The 25,177-nt window shown below is 31.5% G+C and overlaps 1 long non-coding RNA gene across 1 annotated transcript; it reads left to right on the forward strand.

Moving 5' to 3' along the window:
* The first annotated feature begins 1,002 nt into the window (after positions 1–1,002).
* LOC139509692 (uncharacterized) lies at positions 1,003–5,775 on the forward strand. Its single transcript, XR_011661795.1, has 3 exons — positions 1,003–1,626; positions 2,939–4,394; positions 5,707–5,775. It is a non-coding gene; the product is annotated as an uncharacterized lncRNA (long non-coding RNA).
* The last annotated feature ends 19,402 nt before the right edge of the window (positions 5,776–25,177 follow it).

Genomic DNA, 25,177 nt, shown 5'->3' on the forward strand with positions numbered 1-25,177 from the left:
ATTGCTTCTAAAATAAAAGGTTTAAATGAAGGTGACTAAGCCACAAGGGAGAAGCATTTGTCTTTCTTTGTGATTAAACTTTCAAGAATTAGATTTTTCTCTCTCAATAGTACTTATGTATTTAAATCAAATGATAACACAGCCTGAGTAATTTTTTTGTCTTATTTCAGTTCCAGACATATCATTACTTTTTAACCTGAGATGGCAAACTAGAGGTTTTAAAAAGTCCTGAATAACTGGTAAGCATTTTGCTTTATTAGGCAAGCTCTAAATTGTTTATTTATGGTATTTATGCAATTGAAATTACAGTCGGTATGTTAAAAATATGCAAATATGAAAACTGTTGCTATGGTTTTGGTATTAAATGAAAAGGCTTAGTTACAGATCGTTTCGACTCAATATTTCGAGTTAAATCTTGCGGCAACTGTTTCTCACGTAACACTGCAAACTATATTTAGCTCTATTTTGATCTGTCGTTATTTAATGACGCCATAATACATGTGATGTCACAATGTTTCCTTTAAAACCTCATGTGGATTTCTCACTAATAAAAGGTTTTCACTGAAATACATGTTAAAAACATTTTTTCTCAAATAGAATTATGTGAAAGGACAAGTTTTGAAAATTTGCACTATATTGCACTCTAATTATATGATAAAGATGACTTTCCAAGTAGTTAAGAGTGCTTTCCACAGTTTTAAATACCAGATTTCCACTAGTAAGAATAATTATTTTGGTGTTGGTTTTTTTTATAAAATCTTCATTTTTGCATAATTTCTCTGTCAAAATGCACTTTAAGGCACAAGAAAATTTTATAGAATGCTTTAACAGGGTCTGTGTATTGTAATTAAAGGTTATAATCAGAAGTTTTGTCCTTGTTTTGACTAGTGAAGGTATTCTGGAAGAAATTAATTATATAAACACATTGTATTCAAAATAAATGAATATAGCGACGAAAGTGTCATTGCCTTATAGTGCTAAAACAACTTTATTTTTTTTCAGAAATGGACAAAAATACACAGATTTATTCAGAATGTTATACCGATGAAGATCACATAAAAATATTTGGAAAAATCAGAAGTATGAATTTCAATATGGGTCAGGATCCCTAATAGACCTTGAGATGAGGAACTCAGATGACGTAATTAAAAAAAATATTAGTCCGCCATACAATTGTGGATGCTGTGATTTTAAAAATGGACATAAATGAACAATAAGAACTGTTTTATTGAGCTGGTGTGATGAGAAAAGAAAGATGTAGATTTGACCTGAAATAAATTATTAGAAAGGACAATTTTTTCATTGAATTTTATGATCAGAATTTTGGGATTATTTCATGAGGAGACTGACATTTTTCACCATCTTCCGGGGTCCATCAATTTGCGAAAAAAGTAATCTCACTTGCCACCCCGAAAATTTAACCAGACATGTATAAATGTATCAGCTTCGATATGAGCCATCATACATGTTCAAGTAAACGATATGGACTGAGCAACGGAGGAAAACGTTACCATTACGGCCTATGGAGAATTAATTGTAAATGTATACCCAAATTAGAAGCTTAATTCCAGAAGTTTTCAGGCTGATTTATGGATGATTTCACCTTGTACACCACCGAAAATGATGGTTAGTAGATTTTTATTTGTACCTAGTTATTATAAATGGTTTAAGATAAATATTATTGATAAAGATCAGCAAAAACTCAATGAAACTTTGCTTTTAAAATGCATTACTGGCACGGGGCTGAACACTTTTTTTAGGCACAATCATCACTTTGTTTACTTCCGAGAGATCCGAAAGGAATTTGTTTACTATATTGAAAAAGGCAAGAAACAACTTTTAAATATTATTATTTTCTTATTCGTGCCCTCAAACGCAAATAAAGTATTTATGAACAAAAACTCAAACACATATCTATGGGAAACAGCTCGCCTAGACGAGTGCAGCAAAGTTTTATTATCATATAATTCAACTGTCCTCAAATGACTTTGCCAGCACACTAAGACCGCTGCAGCATACATGTCTTACAAACATATCTACAATGAGAAATAATGAAATAGAATCTTTCATATCACAAAAACATAATTCCATAATGTTCTTTTAACATCTGCAGAAAAGCATAATGCATTTACAATATTATAAGCTTATACAAAAACATGTAAACAGGGGGAGGGGGGTGGGGGAAACTTCACTGCACTAAGACTGAGCTTCGAATGGTCAAGCTATGAAAATGTATTTTCAATGTTAACTTTTACCGCGACTGACCAGTCCGTGCTATCATACGAAGAACTTTAAACTCTTAACTTTGTTAAGGTGACTTATTGTTATGCTAAAATAATTTAAATATTATTGTAAACATAAACACATGTTCCCAACATAACAACAATGCCATGTGCTATCGATAGTTAATAAATACATTTAAATTGTAAGTAAACATGACACAATATAGTCTTTGTTATGTAATTATCACTTCGGTCTACAGGAATACCTGATAATCAAGGGAGATAACACACTTCATACGAGTAAAGTGAGATACATCATCGCATGTGCTTTTATCCAATGATTTGACCCCTGGTCAGTAGATATCATATGCAAAAAAACAGAAAAAACATGTACATGTTTTAAGAAAATCATGAACTAATATTTTTAATGCGCTTGAGCAAAACAATAGATATTGTCATTTCTCAGTGAAAAAGGGGGAGGGTCAAACCTTTTTGAAAACAATATTTCTGCACCTATTCAACTATTAAGCTAGTTAGCTACTACCCATTGCTTCTAAAATAAAAGGTTTAAATGAAGGTGACTAAGCCACAAGGGAGAAGCATTTGTCTTTCTTTGTGATTAAACTTTCAAGAATTAGATTTTTCTCTCTCAATAGTACTTATGTATTTAAATCAAATGATAACACAGCCTGAGTAATTTTTTTGTCTTATTTCAGTTCCAGACATATCATTACTTTTTAACCTGAGATGGCAAACTAGAGGTTTTAAAAAGTCCTGAATAACTGGTAAGCATTTTGCTTTATTAGGCAAGCTCTAAATTGTTTATTTATGGTATTTATGCAATTGAAATTACAGTCGGTATGTTAAAAATATGCAAATATGAAAACTGTTGCTATGGTTTTGGTATTAAATGAAAAGGCTTAGTTACAGATCGTTTCGACTCAATATTTCGAGTTAAATCTTGCGGCAACTGTTTCTCACGTAACACTGCAAACTATATTTAGCTCTATTTTGATCTGTCGTTATTTAATGACGCCATAATACATGTGATGTCACAATGTTTCCTTTAAAACCTCATGTGGATTTCTCACTAATAAAAGGTTTTCACTGAAATACATGTTAAAAACATTTTTTCTCAAATAGAATTATGTGAAAGGACAAGTTTTGAAAATTTGCACTATATTGCACTCTAATTATATGATAAAGATGACTTTCCAAGTAGTTAAGAGTGCTTTCCACAGTTTTAAATACCAGATTTCCACTAGTAAGAATAATTATTTTGGTGTTGGTTTTTTTTATAAAATCTTCATTTTTGCATAATTTCTCTGTCAAAATGCACTTTAAGGCACAAGAAAATTTTATAGAATGCTTTAACAGGGTCTGTGTATTGTAATTAAAGGTTATAATCAGAAGTTTTGTCCTTGTTTTGACTAGTGAAGGTATTCTGGAAGAAATTAATTATATAAACACATTGTATTCAAAATAAATGAATATAGCGACGAAAGTGTCATTGCCTTATAGTGCTAAAACAACTTTATTTTTTTTCAGAAATGGACAAAAATACACAGATTTATTCAGAATGTTATACCGATGAAGATCACATAAAAATATTTGGAAAAATCAGAAGTATGAATTTCAATATGGGTCAGGATCCCTAATAGACCTTGAGATGAGGAACTCAGATGACGTAATTAAAAAAAATATTAGTCCGCCATACAATTGTGGATGCTGTGATTTTAAAAATGGACATAAATGAACAATAAGAACTGTTTTATTGAGCTGGTGTGATGAGAAAAGAAAGATGTAGATTTGACCTGAAATAAATTATTAGAAAGGACAATTTTTTCATTGAATTTTATGATCAGAATTTTGGGATTATTTCATGAGGAGACTGACATTTTTCACCATCTTCCGGGGTCCATCAATTTGCGAAAAAAGTAATCTCACTTGCCACCCCGAAAATTTAACCAGACATGTATAAATGTATCAGCTTCGATATGAGCCATCATACATGTTCAAGTAAACGATATGGACTGAGCAACGGAGGAAAACGTTACCATTACGGCCTATGGAGAATTAATTGTAAATGTATACCCAAATTAGAAGCTTAATTCCAGAAGTTTTCAGGCTGATTTATGGATGATTTCACCTTGTACACCACCGAAAATGATGGTTAGTAGATTTTTATTTGTACCTAGTTATTATAAATGGTTTAAGATAAATATTATTGATAAAGATCAGCAAAAACTCAATGAAACTTTGCTTTTAAAATGCATTACTGGCACGGGGCTGAACACTTTTTTTAGGCACAATCATCACTTTGTTTACTTCCGAGAGATCCGAAAGGAATTTGTTTACTATATTGAAAAAGGCAAGAAACAACTTTTAAATATTATTATTTTCTTATTCGTGCCCTCAAACGCAAATAAAGTATTTATGAACAAAAACTCAAACACATATCTATGGGAAACAGCTCGCCTAGACGAGTGCAGCAAAGTTTTATTATCATATAATTCAACTGTCCTCAAATGACTTTGCCAGCACACTAAGACCGCTGCAGCATACATGTCTTACAAACATATCTACAATGAGAAATAATGAAATAGAATCTTTCATATCACAAAAACATAATTCCATAATGTTCTTTTAACATCTGCAGAAAAGCATAATGCATTTACAATATTATAAGCTTATACAAAAACATGTAAACAGGGGGAGGGGGGTGGGGGAAACTTCACTGCACTAAGACTGAGCTTCGAATGGTCATGCTATGAAAATGTATTTTCAATGTTAACTTTTACCGCGACTGACCAGTCCGTGCTATCATACGAAGAACTTTAAACTCTTAACTTTGTTAAGGTGACTTATTGTTATGCTAAAATAATTTAAATATTATTGTAAACATAAACACATGTTCCCAACATAACAACAATGCCATGTGCTATCGATAGTTAATAAATACATTTAAATTGTAAGTAAACATGACACAATATAGTCTTTGTTATGTAATTATCACTTCGGTCTACAGGAATACCTGATAATCAAGGGAGATAACACACTTCATACGAGTAAAGTGAGATACATCATCGCATGTGCTTTTATCCAATGATTTGACCCCTGGTCAGTAGATATCATATGCAAAAAAACAGAAAAAACATGTACATGTTTTAAGAAAATCATGAACTAATATTTTTAATGCGCTTGAGCAAAACAATAGATATTGTCATTTCTCAGTGAAAAAGGGGGAGGGTCAAACCTTTTTGAAAACAATATTTCTGCACCTATTCAACTATTAAGCTAGTTAGCTACTACCCATTGCTTCTAAAATAAAAGGTTTAAATGAAGGTGACTAAGCCACAAGGGAGAAGCATTTGTCTTTCTTTGTGATTAAACTTTCAAGAATTAGATTTTTCTCTCTCAATAGTACTTATGTATTTAAATCAAATGATAACACAGCCTGAGTAATTTTTTTGTCTTATTTCAGTTCCAGACATATCATTACTTTTTAACCTGAGATGGCAAACTAGAGGTTTTAAAAAGTCCTGAATAACTGGTAAGCATTTTGCTTTATTAGGCAAGCTCTAAATTGTTTATTTATGGTATTTATGCAATTGAAATTACAGTCGGTATGTTAAAAATATGCAAATATGAAAACTGTTGCTATGGTTTTGGTATTAAATGAAAAGGCTTAGTTACAGATCGTTTCGACTCAATATTTCGAGTTAAATCTTGCGGCAACTGTTTCTCACGTAACACTGCAAACTATATTTAGCTCTATTTTGATCTGTCGTTATTTAATGACGCCATAATACATGTGATGTCACAATGTTTCCTTTAAAACCTCATGTGGATTTCTCACTAATAAAAGGTTTTCACTGAAATACATGTTAAAAACATTTTTTCTCAAATAGAATTATGTGAAAGGACAAGTTTTGAAAATTTGCACTATATTGCACTCTAATTATATGATAAAGATGACTTTCCAAGTAGTTAAGAGTGCTTTCCACAGTTTTAAATACCAGATTTCCACTAGTAAGAATAATTATTTTGGTGTTGGTTTTTTTTATAAAATCTTCATTTTTGCATAATTTCTCTGTCAAAATGCACTTTAAGGCACAAGAAAATTTTATAGAATGCTTTAACAGGGTCTGTGTATTGTAATTAAAGGTTATAATCAGAAGTTTTGTCCTTGTTTTGACTAGTGAAGGTATTCTGGAAGAAATTAATTATATAAACACATTGTATTCAAAATAAATGAATATAGCGACGAAAGTGTCATTGCCTTATAGTGCTAAAACAACTTTATTTTTTTTCAGAAATGGACAAAAATACACAGATTTATTCAGAATGTTATACCGATGAAGATCACATAAAAATATTTGGAAAAATCAGAAGTATGAATTTCAATATGGGTCAGGATCCCTAATAGACCTTGAGATGAGGAACTCAGATGACGTAATTAAAAAAAATATTAGTCCGCCATACAATTGTGGATGCTGTGATTTTAAAAATGGACATAAATGAACAATAAGAACTGTTTTATTGAGCTGGTGTGATGAGAAAAGAAAGATGTAGATTTGACCTGAAATAAATTATTAGAAAGGACAATTTTTTCATTGAATTTTATGATCAGAATTTTGGGATTATTTCATGAGGAGACTGACATTTTTCACCATCTTCCGGGGTCCATCAATTTGCGAAAAAAGTAATCTCACTTGCCACCCCGAAAATTTAACCAGACATGTATAAATGTATCAGCTTCGATATGAGCCATCATACATGTTCAAGTAAACGATATGGACTGAGCAACGGAGGAAAACGTTACCATTACGGCCTATGGAGAATTAATTGTAAATGTATACCCAAATTAGAAGCTTAATTCCAGAAGTTTTCAGGCTGATTTATGGATGATTTCACCTTGTACACCACCGAAAATGATGGTTAGTAGATTTTTATTTGTACCTAGTTATTATAAATGGTTTAAGATAAATATTATTGATAAAGATCAGCAAAAACTCAATGAAACTTTGCTTTTAAAATGCATTACTGGCACGGGGCTGAACACTTTTTTTAGGCACAATCATCACTTTGTTTACTTCCGAGAGATCCGAAAGGAATTTGTTTACTATATTGAAAAAGGCAAGAAACAGCTTTTAAATATTATTATTTTCTTATTCGTGCCCTCAAACGCAAATAAAGTATTTATGAACAAAAACTCAAACACATATCTATGGGAAACAGCTCGCCTAGACGAGTGCAGCAAAGTTTTATTATCATATAATTCAACTGTCCTCAAATGACTTTGCCAGCACACTAAGACCGCTGCAGCATACATGTCTTACAAACATATCTACAATGAGAAATAATGAAATAGAATCTTTCATATCACAAAAACATAATTCCATAATGTTCTTTTAACATCTGCAGAAAAGCATAATGCATTTACAATATTATAAGCTTATACAAAAACATGTAAACAGGGGGAGGGGGGTGGGGGAAACTTCACTGCACTAAGACTGAGCTTCGAATGGTCAAGCTATGAAAATGTATTTTCAATGTTAACTTTTACCGCGACTGACCAGTCCGTGCTATCATACGAAGAACTTTAAACTCTTAACTTTGTTAAGGTGACTTATTGTTATGCTAAAATAATTTAAATATTATTGTAAACATAAACACATGTTCCCAACATAACAACAATGCCATGTGCTATCGATAGTTAATAAATACATTTAAATTGTAAGTAAACATGACACAATATAGTCTTTGTTATGTAATTATCACTTCGGTCTACAGGAATACCTGATAATCAAGGGAGATAACACACTTCATACGAGTAAAGTGAGATACATCATCGCATGTGCTTTTATCCAATGATTTGACCCCTGGTCAGTAGATATCATATGCAAAAAAACAGAAAAAACATGTACATGTTTTAAGAAAATCATGAACTAATATTTTTAATGCGCTTGAGCAAAACAATAGATATTGTCATTTCTCAGTGAAAAAGGGGGAGGGTCAAACCTTTTTGAAAACAATATTTCTGCACCTATTCAACTATTAAGCTAGTTAGCTACTACCCATTGCTTCTAAAATAAAAGGTTTAAATGAAGGTGACTAAGCCACAAGGGAGAAGCATTTGTCTTTCTTTGTGATTAAACTTTCAAGAATTAGATTTTTCTCTCTCAATAGTACTTATGTATTTAAATCAAATGATAACACAGCCTGAGTAATTTTTTTGTCTTATTTCAGTTCCAGACATATCATTACTTTTTAACCTGAGATGGCAAACTAGAGGTTTTAAAAAGTCCTGAATAACTGGTAAGCATTTTGCTTTATTAGGCAAGCTCTAAATTGTTTATTTATGGTATTTATGCAATTGAAATTACAGTCGGTATGTTAAAAATATGCAAATATGAAAACTGTTGCTATGGTTTTGGTATTAAATGAAAAGGCTTAGTTACAGATCGTTTCGACTCAATATTTCGAGTTAAATCTTGCGGCAACTGTTTCTCACGTAACACTGCAAACTATATTTAGCTCTATTTTGATCTGTCGTTATTTAATGACGCCATAATACATGTGATGTCACAATGTTTCCTTTAAAACCTCATGTGGATTTCTCACTAATAAAAGGTTTTCACTGAAATACATGTTAAAAACATTTTTTCTCAAATAGAATTATGTGAAAGGACAAGTTTTGAAAATTTGCACTATATTGCACTCTAATTATATGATAAAGATGACTTTCCAAGTAGTTAAGAGTGCTTTCCACAGTTTTAAATACCAGATTTCCACTAGTAAGAATAATTATTTTGGTGTTGGTTTTTTTTATAAAATCTTCATTTTTGCATAATTTCTCTGTCAAAATGCACTTTAAGGCACAAGAAAATTTTATAGAATGCTTTAACAGGGTCTGTGTATTGTAATTAAAGGTTATAATCAGAAGTTTTGTCCTTGTTTTGACTAGTGAAGGTATTCTGGAAGAAATTAATTATATAAACACATTGTATTCAAAATAAATGAATATAGCGACGAAAGTGTCATTGCCTTATAGTGCTAAAACAACTTTATTTTTTTTCAGAAATGGACAAAAATACACAGATTTATTCAGAATGTTATACCGATGAAGATCACATAAAAATATTTGGAAAAATCAGAAGTATGAATTTCAATATGGGTCAGGATCCCTAATAGACCTTGAGATGAGGAACTCAGATGACGTAATTAAAAAAAATATTAGTCCGCCATACAATTGTGGATGCTGTGATTTTAAAAATGGACATAAATGAACAATAAGAACTGTTTTATTGAGCTGGTGTGATGAGAAAAGAAAGATGTAGATTTGACCTGAAATAAATTATTAGAAAGGACAATTTTTTCATTGAATTTTATGATCAGAATTTTGGGATTATTTCATGAGGAGACTGACATTTTTCACCATCTTCCGGGGTCCATCAATTTGCGAAAAAAGTAATCTCACTTGCCACCCCGAAAATTTAACCAGACATGTATAAATGTATCAGCTTCGATATGAGCCATCATACATGTTCAAGTAAACGATATGGACTGAGCAACGGAGGAAAACGTTACCATTACGGCCTATGGAGAATTAATTGTAAATGTATACCCAAATTAGAAGCTTAATTCCAGAAGTTTTCAGGCTGATTTATGGATGATTTCACCTTGTACACCACCGAAAATGATGGTTAGTAGATTTTTATTTGTACCTAGTTATTATAAATGGTTTAAGATAAATATTATTGATAAAGATCAGCAAAAACTCAATGAAACTTTGCTTTTAAAATGCATTACTGGCACGGGGCTGAACACTTTTTTTAGGCACAATCATCACTTTGTTTACTTCCGAGAGATCCGAAAGGAATTTGTTTACTATATTGAAAAAGGCAAGAAACAACTTTTAAATATTATTATTTTCTTATTCGTGCCCTCAAACGCAAATAAAGTATTTATGAACAAAAACTCAAACACATATCTATGGGAAACAGCTCGCCTAGACGAGTGCAGCAAAGTTTTATTATCATATAATTCAACTGTCCTCAAATGACTTTGCCAGCACACTAAGACCGCTGCAGCATACATGTCTTACAAACATATCTACAATGAGAAATAATGAAATAGAATCTTTCATATCACAAAAACATAATTCCATAATGTTCTTTTAACATCTGCAGAAAAGCATAATGCATTTACAATATTATAAGCTTATACAAAAACATGTAAACAGGGGGAGGGGGGGTGGGGGAAACTTCACTGCACTAAGACTGAGCTTCGAATGGTCAAGCTATGAAAATGTATTTTCAATGTTAACTTTTACCGCGACTGACCAGTCCGTGCTATCATACGAAGAACTTTAAACTCTTAACTTTGTTAAGGTGACTTATTGTTATGCTAAAATAATTTAAATATTATTGTAAACATAAACACATGTTCCCAACATAACAACAATGCCATGTGCTATCGATAGTTAATAAATACATTTAAATTGTAAGTAAACATGACACAATATAGTCTTTGTTATGTAATTATCACTTCGGTCTACAGGAATACCTGATAATCAAGGGAGATAACACACTTCATACGAGTAAAGTGAGATACATCATCGCATGTGCTTTTATCCAATGATTTGACCCCTGGTCAGTAGATATCATATGCAAAAAAACAGAAAAAACATGTACATGTTTTAAGAAAATCATGAACTAATATTTTTAATGCGCTTGAGCAAAACAATAGATATTGTCATTTCTCAGTGAAAAAGGGGGAGGGTCAAACCTTTTTGAAAACAATATTTCTGCACCTATTCAACTATTAAGCTAGTTAGCTACTACCCATTGCTTCTAAAATAAAAGGTTTAAATGAAGGTGACTAAGCCACAAGGGAGAAGCATTTGTCTTTCTTTGTGATTAAACTTTCAAGAATTAGATTTTTCTCTCTCAATAGTACTTATGTATTTAAATCAAATGATAACACAGCCTGAGTAATTTTTTTGTCTTATTTCAGTTCCAGACATATCATTACTTTTTAACCTGAGATGGCAAACTAGAGGTTTTAAAAAGTCCTGAATAACTGGTAAGCATTTTGCTTTATTAGGCAAGCTCTAAATTGTTTATTTATGGTATTTATGCAATTGAAATTACAGTCGGTATGTTAAAAATATGCAAATATGAAAACTGTTGCTATGGTTTTGGTATTAAATGAAAAGGCTTAGTTACAGATCGTTTCGACTCAATATTTCGAGTTAAATCTTGCGGCAACTGTTTCTCACGTAACACTGCAAACTATATTTAGCTCTATTTTGATCTGTCGTTATTTAATGACGCCATAATACATGTGATGTCACAATGTTTCCTTTAAAACCTCATGTGGATTTCTCACTAATAAAAGGTTTTCACTGAAATACATGTTAAAAACATTTTTTCTCAAATAGAATTATGTGAAAGGACAAGTTTTGAAAATTTGCACTATATTGCACTCTAATTATATGATAAAGATGACTTTCCAAGTAGTTAAGAGTGCTTTCCACAGTTTTAAATACCAGATTTCCACTAGTAAGAATAATTATTTTGGTGTTGGTTTTTTTTATAAAATCTTCATTTTTGCATAATTTCTCTGTCAAAATGCACTTTAAGGCACAAGAAAATTTTATAGAATGCTTTAACAGGGTCTGTGTATTGTAATTAAAGGTTATAATCAGAAGTTTTGTCCTTGTTTTGACTAGTGAAGGTATTCTGGAAGAAATTAATTATATAAACACATTGTATTCAAAATAAATGAATATAGCGACGAAAGTGTCATTGCCTTATAGTGCTAAAACAACTTTATTTTTTTTCAGAAATGGACAAAAATACACAGATTTATTCAGAATGTTATACCGATGAAGATCACATAAAAATATTTGGAAAAATCAGAAGTATGAATTTCAATATGGGTCAGGATCCCTAATAGACCTTGAGATGAGGAACTCAGATGACGTAATTAAAAAAAATATTAGTCCGCCATACAATTGTGGATGCTGTGATTTTAAAAATGGACATAAATGAACAATAAGAACTGTTTTATTGAGCTGGTGTGATGAGAAAAGAAAGATGTAGATTTGACCTGAAATAAATTATTAGAAAGGACAATTTTTTCATTGAATTTTATGATCAGAATTTTGGGATTATTTCATGAGGAGACTGACATTTTTCACCATCTTCCGGGGTCCATCAATTTGCGAAAAAAGTAATCTCACTTGCCACCCCGAAAATTTAACCAGACATGTATAAATGTATCAGCTTCGATATGAGCCATCATACATGTTCAAGTAAACGATATGGACTGAGCAACGGAGGAAAACGTTACCATTACGGCCTATGGAGAATTAATTGTAAATGTATACCCAAATTAGAAGCTTAATTCCAGAAGTTTTCAGGCTGATTTATGGATGATTTCACCTTGTACACCACCGAAAATGATGGTTAGTAGATTTTTATTTGTACCTAGTTATTATAAATGGTTTAAGATAAATATTATTGATAAAGATCAGCAAAAACTCAATGAAACTTTGCTTTTAAAATGCATTACTGGCACGGGGCTGAACACTTTTTTTAGGCACAATCATCACTTTGTTTACTTCCGAGAGATCCGAAAGGAATTTGTTTACTATATTGAAAAAGGCAAGAAACAGCTTTTAAATATTATTATTTTCTTATTCGTGCCCTCAAACGCAAATAAAGTATTTATGAACAAAAACTCAAACACATATCTATGGGAAACAGCTCGCCTAGACGAGTGCAGCAAAGTTTTATTATCATATAATTCAACTGTCCTCAAATGACTTTGCCAGCACACTAAGACCGCTGCAGCATACATGTCTTACAAACATATCTACAATGAGAAATAATGAAATAGAATCTTTCATATCACAAAAACATAATTCCATAATGTTCTTTTAACATCTGCAGAAAAGCATAATGCATTTACAATATTATAAGCTTATACAAAAACATGTAAACAGGGGGAGGGGGGTGGGGGAAACTTCACTGCACTAAGACTGAGCTTCGAATGGTCAAGCTATGAAAATGTATTTTCAATGTTAACTTTTACCGCGACTGACCAGTCCGTGCTATCATACGAAGAACTTTAAACTCTTAACTTTGTTAAGGTGACTTATTGTTATGCTAAAATAATTTAAATATTATTGTAAACATAAACACATGTTCCCAACATAACAACAATGCCATGTGCTATCGATAGTTAATAAATACATTTAAATTGTAAGTAAACATGACACAATATAGTCTTTGTTATGTAATTATCACTTCGGTCTACAGGAATACCTGATAATCAAGGGAGATAACACACTTCATACGAGTAAAGTGAGATACATCATCGCATGTGCTTTTATCCAATGATTTGACCCCTGGTCAGTAGATATCATATGCAAAAAAACAGAAAAAACATGTACATGTTTTAAGAAAATCATGAACTAATATTTTTAATGCGCTTGAGCAAAACAATAGATATTGTCATTTCTCAGTGAAAAAGGGGGAGGGTCAAACCTTTTTGAAAACAATATTTCTGCACCTATTCAACTATTAAGCTAGTTAGCTACTACCCATTGCTTCTAAAATAAAAGGTTTAAATGAAGGTGACTAAGCCACAAGGGAGAAGCATTTGTCTTTCTTTGTGATTAAACTTTCAAGAATTAGATTTTTCTCTCTCAATAGTACTTATGTATTTAAATCAAATGATAACACAGCCTGAGTAATTTTTTTGTCTTATTTCAGTTCCAGACATATCATTACTTTTTAACCTGAGATGGCAAACTAGAGGTTTTAAAAAGTCCTGAATAACTGGTAAGCATTTTGCTTTATTAGGCAAGCTCTAAATTGTTTATTTATGGTATTTATGCAATTGAAATTACAGTCGGTATGTTAAAAATATGCAAATATGAAAACTGTTGCTATGGTTTTGGTATTAAATGAAAAGGCTTAGTTACAGATCGTTTCGACTCAATATTTCGAGTTAAATCTTGCGGCAACTGTTTCTCACGTAACACTGCAAACTATATTTAGCTCTATTTTGATCTGTCGTTATTTAATGACGCCATAATACATGTGATGTCACAATGTTTCCTTTAAAACCTCATGTGGATTTCTCACTAATAAAAGGTTTTCACTGAAATACATGTTAAAAACATTTTTTCTCAAATAGAATTATGTGAAAGGACAAGTTTTGAAAATTTGCACTATATTGCACTCTAATTATATGATAAAGATGACTTTCCAAGTAGTTAAGAGTGCTTTCCACAGTTTTAAATACCAGATTTCCACTAGTAAGAATAATTATTTTGGTGTTGGTTTTTTTTATAAAATCTTCATTTTTGCATAATTTCTCTGTCAAAATGCACTTTAAGGCACAAGAAAATTTTATAGAATGCTTTAACAGGGTCTGTGTATTGTAATTAAAGGTTATAATCAGAAGTTTTGTCCTTGTTTTGACTAGTGAAGGTATTCTGGAAGAAATTAATTATATAAACACATTGTATTCAAAATAAATGAATATAGCGACGAAAGTGTCATTGCCTTATAGTGCTAAAACAACTTTATTTTTTTTCAGAAATGGACAAAAATACACAGATTTATTCAGAATGTTATACCGATGAAGATCACATAAAAATATTTGGAAAAATCAGAAGTATGAATTTCAATATGGGTCAGGATCCCTAATAGACCTTGAGATGAGGAACTCAGATGACGTAATTAAAAAAAATATTAGTCCGCCATACAATTGTGGATGCTGTGATTTTAAAAATGGACATAAATGAACAATAAGAACTGTTTTATTGAGCTGGTGTGATGAGAAAAGAAAGATGTAGATTTGACCTGAAATAAATTATTAGAAAGGACAATTTTTTCATTGAATTTTATGATCAGAATTTTGGGATTATTTCATGAGGAGACTGACATTTTTCACCATCTTCCGGGGTCCATCAATTTGCGAAAAAAGTAATCTCACTTGCCACCCCGAAAATTTAACCAGACATGTATAAATGTATCAGCTTCGATATGAGCCATCATACATGTTCAAGTAAACGATATGGACTGAGCAACGGAGGAAAACGTTACCATTACGGCCTATGGAGAATTAATTGTAAATGTATACCCAAATTAGAAGCTTAATTCCAGAAGTTTTCAGGCTGATTTATGGATGATTTCACCTTGTACACCACCGAAAATGATGGTTAGTAGATTTTTATTTGTACCTAGTTATTATAAATGGTTTAAGATAAATATTATTGATAAAGATCAGCAAAAACTCAATGAAACTTTGCTTTTAAAATGCATTACTGGCACGGGGCTGAACACTTTTTTTAGGCACAATCATCACTTTGTTTACTTCCGAGAGATCCGAAAGGAATTTGTTTACTATATTGAAAAAGGCAAGAAACAACTTTTAAATATTATTATTTTCTTATTCGTGCCCTCAAACGCAAATAAAGTATTTATGAACAAAAACTCAAACACATATCTATGGGAAACAGCTCGCCTAGACGAGTGCAGCAAAGTTTTATTATCATATAATTCAACTGTCCTCAAATGACTTTGCCAGCACACTAAGACCGCTGCAGCATACATGTCTTACAAACATATCTACAATGAGAAATAATGAAATAGAATCTTTCATATCACAAAAACATAATTCCATAATGTTCTTTTAACATCTGCAGAAAAGCATAATGCATTTACAATATTATAAGCTTATACAAAAACATGTAAACAGGGGGAGGGGGGTGGGGGAAACTTCACTGCACTAAGACTGAGCTTCGAATGGTCAAGCTATGAAAATGTATTTTCAATGTTAACTTTTACCGCGACTGACCAGTCCGTGCTATCATACGAAGAACTTTAAACTCTTAACTTTGTTAAGGTGACTTATTGTTATGCTAAAATAATTTAAATATTATTGTAAACATAAACACATGTTCCCAACATAACAACAATGCATGTGCTATCGATAGTTAATAAATACATTTAAATTGTAAGTAAACATGACACAATATAGTCTTTGTTATGTAATTATCACTTCGGTCTACAGGAATACCTGATAATCAAGGGAGATAACACACTTCATACGAGTAAAGTGAGATACATCATCGCATGTGCTTTTATCCAATGATTTGACCCCTGGTCAGTAGATATCATATGCAAAAAAAACAGAAAAAACATGTACATGTTTTAAGAAAATCATGAACTAATATTTTTAATGCGCTTGAGCAAAACAATAGATATTGTCATTTCTCAGTGAAAAAGGGGGAGGGTCAAACCTTTTTGAAAACAATATTTCTGCACCTATTCAACTATTAAGCTAGTTAGCTACTACCCATTGCTTCTAAAATAAAAGGTTTAAATGAAGGTGACTAAGCCACAAGGGAGAAGCATTTGTCTTTCTTTGTGATTAAACTTTCAAGAATTAGATTTTTCTCTCTCAATAGTACTTATGTATTTAAATCAAATGATAACACAGCCTGAGTAATTTTTTTGTCTTATTTCAGTTCCAGACATATCATTACTTTTTAACCTGAGATGGCAAACTAGAGGTTTTAAAAAGTCCTGAATAACTGGTAAGCATTTTGCTTTATTAGGCAAGCTCTAAATTGTTTATTTATGGTATTTATGCAATTGAAATTACAGTCGGTATGTTAAAAATATGCAAATATGAAAACTGTTGCTATGGTTTTGGTATTAAATGAAAAGGCTTAGTTACAGATCGTTTCGACTCAATATTTCGAGTTAAATCTTGCGGCAACTGTTTCTCACGTAACACTGCAAACTATATTTAGCTCTATTTTGATCTGTCGTTATTTAATGACGCCATAATACATGTGATGTCACAATGTTTCCTTTAAAACCTCATGTGGATTTCTCACTAATAAAAGGTTTTCACTGAAATACATGTTAAAAACATTTTTTCTCAAATAGAATTATGTGAAAGGACAAGTTTTGAAAATTTGCACTATATTGCACTCTAATTATATGATAAAGATGACTTTCCAAGTAGTTAAGAGTGCTTTCCACAGTTTTAAATACCAGATTTCCACTAGTAAGAATAATTATTTTGGTGTTGGTTTTTTTTATAAAATCTTCATTTTTGCATAATTTCTCTGTCAAAATGCACTTTAAGGCACAAGAAAATTTTATAGAATGCTTTAACAGGGTCTGTGTATTGTAATTAAAGGTTATAATCAGAAGTTTTGTCCTTGTTTTGACTAGTGAAGGTATTCTGGAAGAAATTAATTATATAAACACATTGTATTCAAAATAAATGAATATAGCGACGAAAGTGTCATTGCCTTATAGTGCTAAAACAACTTTATTTTTTTTCAGAAATGGACAAAAATACACAGATTTATTCAGAATGTTATACCGATGAAGATCACATAAAAATATTTGGAAAAATCAGAAGTATGAATTTCAATATGGGTCAGGATCCCTAATAGACCTTGAGATGAGGAACTCAGATGACGTAATTAAAAAAAATATTAGTCCGCCATACAATTGTGGATGCTGTGATTTTAAAAATGGACATAAATGAACAATAAGAACTGTTTTATTGAGCTGGTGTGATGAGAAAAGAAAGATGTAGATTTGACCTGAAATAAATTATTAGAAAGGACAATTTTTTCATTGAATTTTATGATCAGAATTTTGGGATTATTTCATGAGGAGACTGACATTTTTCACCATCTTCCGGGGTCCATCAATTTGCGAAAAAAGTAATCTCACTTGCCACCCCGAAAATTTAACCAGACATGTATAAATGTATCAGCTTCGATATGAGCCATCATACATGTTCAAGTAAACGATATGGACTGAGCAACGGAGGAAAACGTTACCATTACGGCCTATGGAGAATTAATTGTAAATGTATACCCAAATTAGAAGCTTAATTCAGAAGTTTTCAGGCTGATTTATGGATGATTTCACCTTGTACACCACCGAAAATGATGGTTAGTAGATTTTTATTTGTACCTAGTTATTATAAATGGTTTAAGATAAATATTATTGATAAAGATCAGCAAAAACTCAATGAAACTTTGCTTTTAAAATGCATTACTGGCACGGGGCTGAACACTTTTTTTAGGCACAATCATCACTTTGTTTACTTCCGAGAGATCCGAAAGGAATTTGTTTACTATATTGAAAAAGGCAAGAAACAACTTTTAAATATTATTATTTTCTTATTCGTGCCCTCAAACGCAAATAAAGTATTTATGAACAAAAACTCAAACACATATCTATGGGAAACAGCTCGCCTAGACGAGTGCAGCAAAGTTTTATTATCATATAATTCAACTGTCCTCAAATGACTTTGCCAGCACACTAAGACCGCTGCAGCATACATGTCTTACAAACATATCTACAATGAGAAATAATGAAATAGAATCTTTCATATCACAAAAACATAATTCCATAATGTTCTTTTAACATCTGCAGAAAAGCATAATGCATTTACAATATTATAAGCTTATACAAAAACATGTAAACAGGGGGAGGGGGGGTGGGGGAAACTTCACTGCACTAAGACTGAGCTTCGAATGGTCAAGCTATGAAAATGTATTTTCAATGTTAACTTTTACCGCGACTGACCAGTCCGTGCTATCATACGAAGAACTTTAAACTCTTAACTTTGTTAAGGTGACTTATTGTTATGCTAAAATAATTTAAATATTATTGTAAACATAAACACATGTTCCCAACATAACAACAATGCCATGTGCTATCGATAGTTAATAAATACATTTAAATTGTAAGTAAACATGACACAATATAGTCTTTGTTATGTAATTATCACTTCGGTCTACAGGAATACCTGATAATCAAGGGAGATAACACACTTCATACGAGTAAAGTGAGATACATCATCGCATGTGCTTTTATCCAATGATTTGACCCCTGGTCAGTAGATATCATATGCAAAAAAACAGAAAAAACATGTACATGTTTTAAGAAAATCATGAACTAATATTTTTAATGCGCTTGAGCAAAACAATAGATATTGTCATTTCTCAGTGAAAAAGGGGGAGGGTCAAACCTTTTTGAAAACAATATTTCTGCACCTATTCAACTATTAAGCTAGTTAGCTACTACCCATTGCTTCTAAAATAAAAGGTTTAAATGAAGGTGACTAAGCCACAAGGGAGAAGCATTTGTCTTTCTTTGTGATTAAACTTTCAAGAATTAGATTTTTCTCTCTCAATAGTACTTATGTATTTAAATCAAATGATAACACAGCCTGAGTAATTTTTTTGTCTTATTTCAGTTCCAGACATATCATTACTTTTTAACCTGAGATGGCAAACTAGAGGTTTTAAAAAGTCCTGAATAACTGGTAAGCATTTTGCTTTATTAGGCAAGCTCTAAATTGTTTATTTATGGTATTTATGCAATTGAAATTACAGTCGGTATGTTAAAAATATGCAAATATGAAAACTGTTGCTATGGTTTTGGTATTAAATGAAAAGGCTTAGTTACAGATCGTTTCGACTCAATATTTCGAGTTAAATCTTGCGGCAACTGTTTCTCACGTAACACTGCAAACTATATTTAGCTCTATTTTGATCTGTCGTTATTTAATGACGCCATAATACATGTGATGTCACAATGTTTCCTTTAAAACCTCATGTGGATTTCTCACTAATAAAAGGTTTTCACTGAAATACATGTTAAAAACATTTTTTCTCAAATAGAATTATGTGAAAGGACAAGTTTTGAAAATTTGCACTATATTGCACTCTAATTATATGATAAAGATGACTTTCCAAGTAGTTAAGAGTGCTTTCCACAGTTTTAAATACCAGATTTCCACTAGTAAGAATAATTATTTTGGTGTTGGTTTTTTTTATAAAATCTTCATTTTTGCATAATTTCTCTGTCAAAATGCACTTTAAGGCACAAGAAAATTTTATAGAATGCTTTAACAGGGTCTGTGTATTGTAATTAAAGGTTATAATCAGAAGTTTTGTCCTTGTTTTGACTAGTGAAGGTATTCTGGAAGAAATTAATTATATAAACACATTGTATTCAAAATAAATGAATATAGCGACGAAAGTGTCATTGCCTTATAGTGCTAAAACAACTTTATTTTTTTTCAGAAATGGACAAAAATACACAGATTTATTCAGAATGTTATACCGATGAAGATCACATAAAAATATTTGGAAAAATCAGAAGTATGAATTTCAATATGGGGTCAGGATCCCTAATAGACCTTGAGATGAGGAACTCAGATGACGTAATTAAAAAAAATATTAGTCCGCCATACAATTGTGGATGCTGTGATTTTAAAAATGGACATAAATGAACAATAAGAACTGTTTTATTGAGCTGGTGTGATGAGAAAAGAAAGATGTAGATTTGACCTGAAATAAATTATTAGAAAGGACAATTTTTTTCATTGAATTTTATGATCAGAATTTTGGGATTATTTCATGAGGAGACTGACATTTTTCACCATCTTCCGGGGTCCATCAATTTGCGAAAAAAGTAATCTCACTTGCCACCTCCGAAAATTTAACCAGACATGTATAAATGTATCAGCTTCGATATGAGCCATCATACATGTTCAAGTAAACGATATGGACTGAGCAACGGAGGAAAACGTTACCATTACGGCCTATGGAGAATTAATTGTAAATGTATACCCAAATTAGAAGCTTAATTCCAGAAGTTTTCAGGCTGATTTATGGATGATTTCACCTTGTACACCACCGAAAATGATGGTTAGTAGATTTTTATTTGTACCTAGTTATTATAAATGGTTTAAGATAAATATTATTGATAAAGATCAGCAAAAACTCAATGAAACTTTGCTTTTAAAATGCATTACTGGCACGGGGCTGAACACTTTTTTTAGGCACAATCATCACTTTGTTTACTTCCGAGAGATCCGAAAGGAATTTGTTTACTATATTGAAAAAGGCAAGAAACAACTTTTAAATATTATTATTTTCTTATTCGTGCCCTCAAACGCAAATAAAGTATTTATGAACAAAAACTCAAACACATATCTATGGGAAACAGCTCGCCTAGACGAGTGCAGCAAAGTTTTATTATCATATAATTCAACTGTCCTCAAATGACTTTGCCAGCACACTAAGACCGCTGCAGCATACATGTCTTACAAACATATCTACAATGAGAAATAATGAAATAGAATCTTTCATATCACAAAAACATAATTCCATAATGTTCTTTTAACATCTGCAGAAAAGCATAATGCATTTACAATATTATAAGCTTATACAAAAACATGTAAACAGGGGGAGGGGGGTGGGGGAAACTTCACTGCACTAAGACTGAGCTTCGAATGGTCAAGCTATGAAAATGTATTTTCAATGTTAACTTTTACCGCGACTGACCAGTCCGTGCTATCATACGAAGAACTTTAAACTCTTAACTTTGTTAAGGTGACTTATTGTTATGCTAAAATAATTTAAATATTATTGTAAACATAAACACATGTTCCCAACATAACAACAATGCCATGTGCTATCGATAGTTAATAAATACATTTAAATTGTAAGTAAACATGACACAATATAGTCTTTGTTATGTAATTATCACTTCGGTCTACAGGAATACCTGATAATCAAGGGAGATAACACACTTCATACGAGTAAAGTGAGATACATCATCGCATGTGCTTTTATCCAATGATTTGACCCCTGGTCAGTAGATATCATATGCAAAAAAACAGAAAAAACATGTACATGTTTTAAGAAAATCATGAACTAATATTTTTAATGCGCTTGAGCAAAACAATAGATATTGTCATTTCTCAGTGAAAAAGGGGGAGGGTCAAACCTTTTTGAAAACAATATTTCTGCACCTATTCAACTATTAAGCTAGTTAGCTACTACCCATTGCTTCTAAAATAAAAGGTTTAAATGAAGGTGACTAAGCCACAAGGGAGAAGCATTTGTCTTTCTTTGTGATTAAACTTTCAAGAATTAGATTTTTCTCTCTCAATAGTACTTATGTATTTAAATCAAATGATAACACAGCCTGAGTAATTTTTTTGTCTTATTTCAGTTCCAGACATATCATTACTTTTTAACCTGAGATGGCAAACTAGAGGTTTTAAAAAGTCCTGAATAACTGGTAAGCATTTTGCTTTATTAGGCAAGCTCTAAATTGTTTATTTATGGTATTTATGCAATTGAAATTACAGTCGGTATGTTAAAAATATGCAAATATGAAAACTGTTTGCTATGGTTTTGGTATTAAATGAAAAGGCTTAGTTACAGATCGTTTCGACTCAATATTTCGAGTTAAATCTTGCGGCAACTGTTTCTCACGTAACACTGCAAACTATATTTAGCTCTATTTTGATCTGTCGTTATTTAATGACGCCATAATACATGTGATGTCACAATGTTTCCTTTAAAACCTCATGTGGATTTCTCACTAATAAAAGGTTTTCACTGAAATACATGTTAAAAACATTTTTTCTCAAATAGAATTATGTGAAAGGACAAGTTTTGAAAATTTGCACTATATTGCACTCTAATTATATGATAAAGATGACTTTCCAAGTAGTTAAGAGTGCTTTCCACAGTTTTAAATACCAGATTTTCCACTAGTAAGAATAATTATTTTGGTGTTGGTTTTTTTTATAAAATCTTCATTTTTGCATAATTTCTCTGTCAAAATGCACTTTAAGGCACAAGAAAATTTTATAGAATGCTTTAACAGGGTCTGTGTATTGTAATTAAAGGTTATAATCAGAAGTTTTGTCCTTGTTTTGACTAGTGAAGGTATTCTGGAAGAAATTAATTATATAAACACATTGTATTCAAAATAAATGAATATAGCGACGAAAGTGTCATTGCCTTATAGTGCTAAAACAACTTTATTTTTTTTCAGAAATGGACAAAAATACACAGATTTATTCAGAATGTTATACCGATGAAGATCACATAAAAATATTTGGAAAAATCAGAAGTATGAATTTCAATATGGGTCAGGATCCCTAATAGACCTTGAGATGAGGAACTCAGATGACGTAATTAAAAAAAATATTAGTCCGCCATACAATTGTGGATGCTGTGATTTTAAAAATGGACATAAATGAACAATAAGAACTGTTTTATTGAGCTGGTGTGATGAGAAAAGAAAGATGTAGATTTGACCTGAAATAAATTATTAGAAAGGACAATTTTTTCATTGAATTTTATGATCAGAATTTTGGGATTATTTCATGAGGAGACTGACATTTTTCACCATCTTCCGGGGTCCATCAATTTGCGAAAAAAGTAATCTCACTTGCCACCCCCGAAAATTTAACCAGACATGTATAAATGTATCAGCTTCGATATGAGCCATCATACATGTTCAAGTAAACGATATGGACTGAGCAACGGAGGAAAACGTTACCATTACGGCCTATGGAGAATTAATTGTAAATGTATACCCAAATTAGAAGCTTAATTCCAGAAGTTTTCAGGCTGATTTATGGATGATTTCACCTTGTACACCACCGAAAATGATGGTTAGTAGATTTTTATTTGTACCTAGTTATTATAAATGGTTTAAGATAAATATTATTGATAAAGATCAGCAAAAACTCAATGAAACTTTGCTTTTAAAATGCATTACTGGCACGGGGCTGAACACTTTTTTTAGGCACAATCATCACTTTGTTTACTTCCGAGAGATCCGAAAGGAATTTGTTTACTATATTGAAAAAGGCAAGAAACAACTTTTAAATATTATTATTTTCTTATTCGTGCCCTCAAACGCAAATAAAGTATTTATGAACAAAAACTCAAACACATATCTATGGGAAACAGCTCGCCTAGACGAGTGCAGCAAAGTTTTATTATCATATAATTCAACTGTCCTCAAATGACTTTGCCAGCACACTAAGACCGCTGCAGCATACATGTCTTACAAACATATCTACAATGAGAAATAATGAAATAGAATCTTTCATATCACAAAAACATAATTCCATAATGTTCTTTTAACATCTGCAGAAAAGCATAATGCATTTACAATATTATAAGCTTATACAAAAACATGTAAACAGGGGGGAGGGGGGTGGGGGAAACTTCACTGCACTAAGACTGAGCTTCGAATGGTCAAGCTATGAAAATGTATTTTCAATGTTAACTTTTACCGCGACTGACCAGTCCGTGCTATCATACGAAGAACTTTAAACTCTTAACTTTGTTAAGGTGACTTATTGTTATGCTAAAATAATTTAAATATTATTGTAAACATAAACACATGTTCCCAACATAACAACAATGCCATGTGCTATCGATAGTTAATAAATACATTTAAATTGTAAGTAAACATGACACAATATAGTCTTTGTTATGTAATTATCACTTCGGTCTACAGGAATACCTGATAATCAAGGGAGATAACACACTTCATACGAGTAAAGTGAGATACATCATCGCATGTGCTTTTATCCAATGATTTGACCCCTGGTCAGTAGATATCATATGCAAAAAAACAGAAAAAACATGTACATGTTTTAAGAAAATCATGAACTAATATTTTTAATGCGCTTGAGCAAAACAATAGATATTGTCATTTCTCAGTGAAAAAGGGGGAGGGTCAAACCTTTTTGAAAACAATATTTCTGCACCTATTCAACTATTAAGCTAGTTAGCTACTACCCATTGCTTCTAAAATAAAAGGTTTAAATGAAGGTGACTAAGCCACAAGGGAGAAGCATTTGTCTTTCTTTGTGATTAAACTTTCAAGAATTAGATTTTTCTCTCTCAATAGTACTTATGTATTTAAATCAAATGATAACACAGCCTGAGTAATTTTTTTGTCTTATTTCAGTTCCAGACATATCATTACTTTTTAACCTGAGATGGCAAACTAGAGGTTTTAAAAAGTCCTGAATAACTGGTAAGCATTTTGCTTTAT

This window comes from Mytilus edulis, unplaced genomic scaffold (assembly GCF_963676685.1).
Source record: "Mytilus edulis unplaced genomic scaffold, xbMytEdul2.2 SCAFFOLD_395, whole genome shotgun sequence".
In the NCBI taxonomy this organism is placed as follows: Eukaryota; Metazoa; Mollusca; class Bivalvia; order Mytilida; family Mytilidae; genus Mytilus; species Mytilus edulis.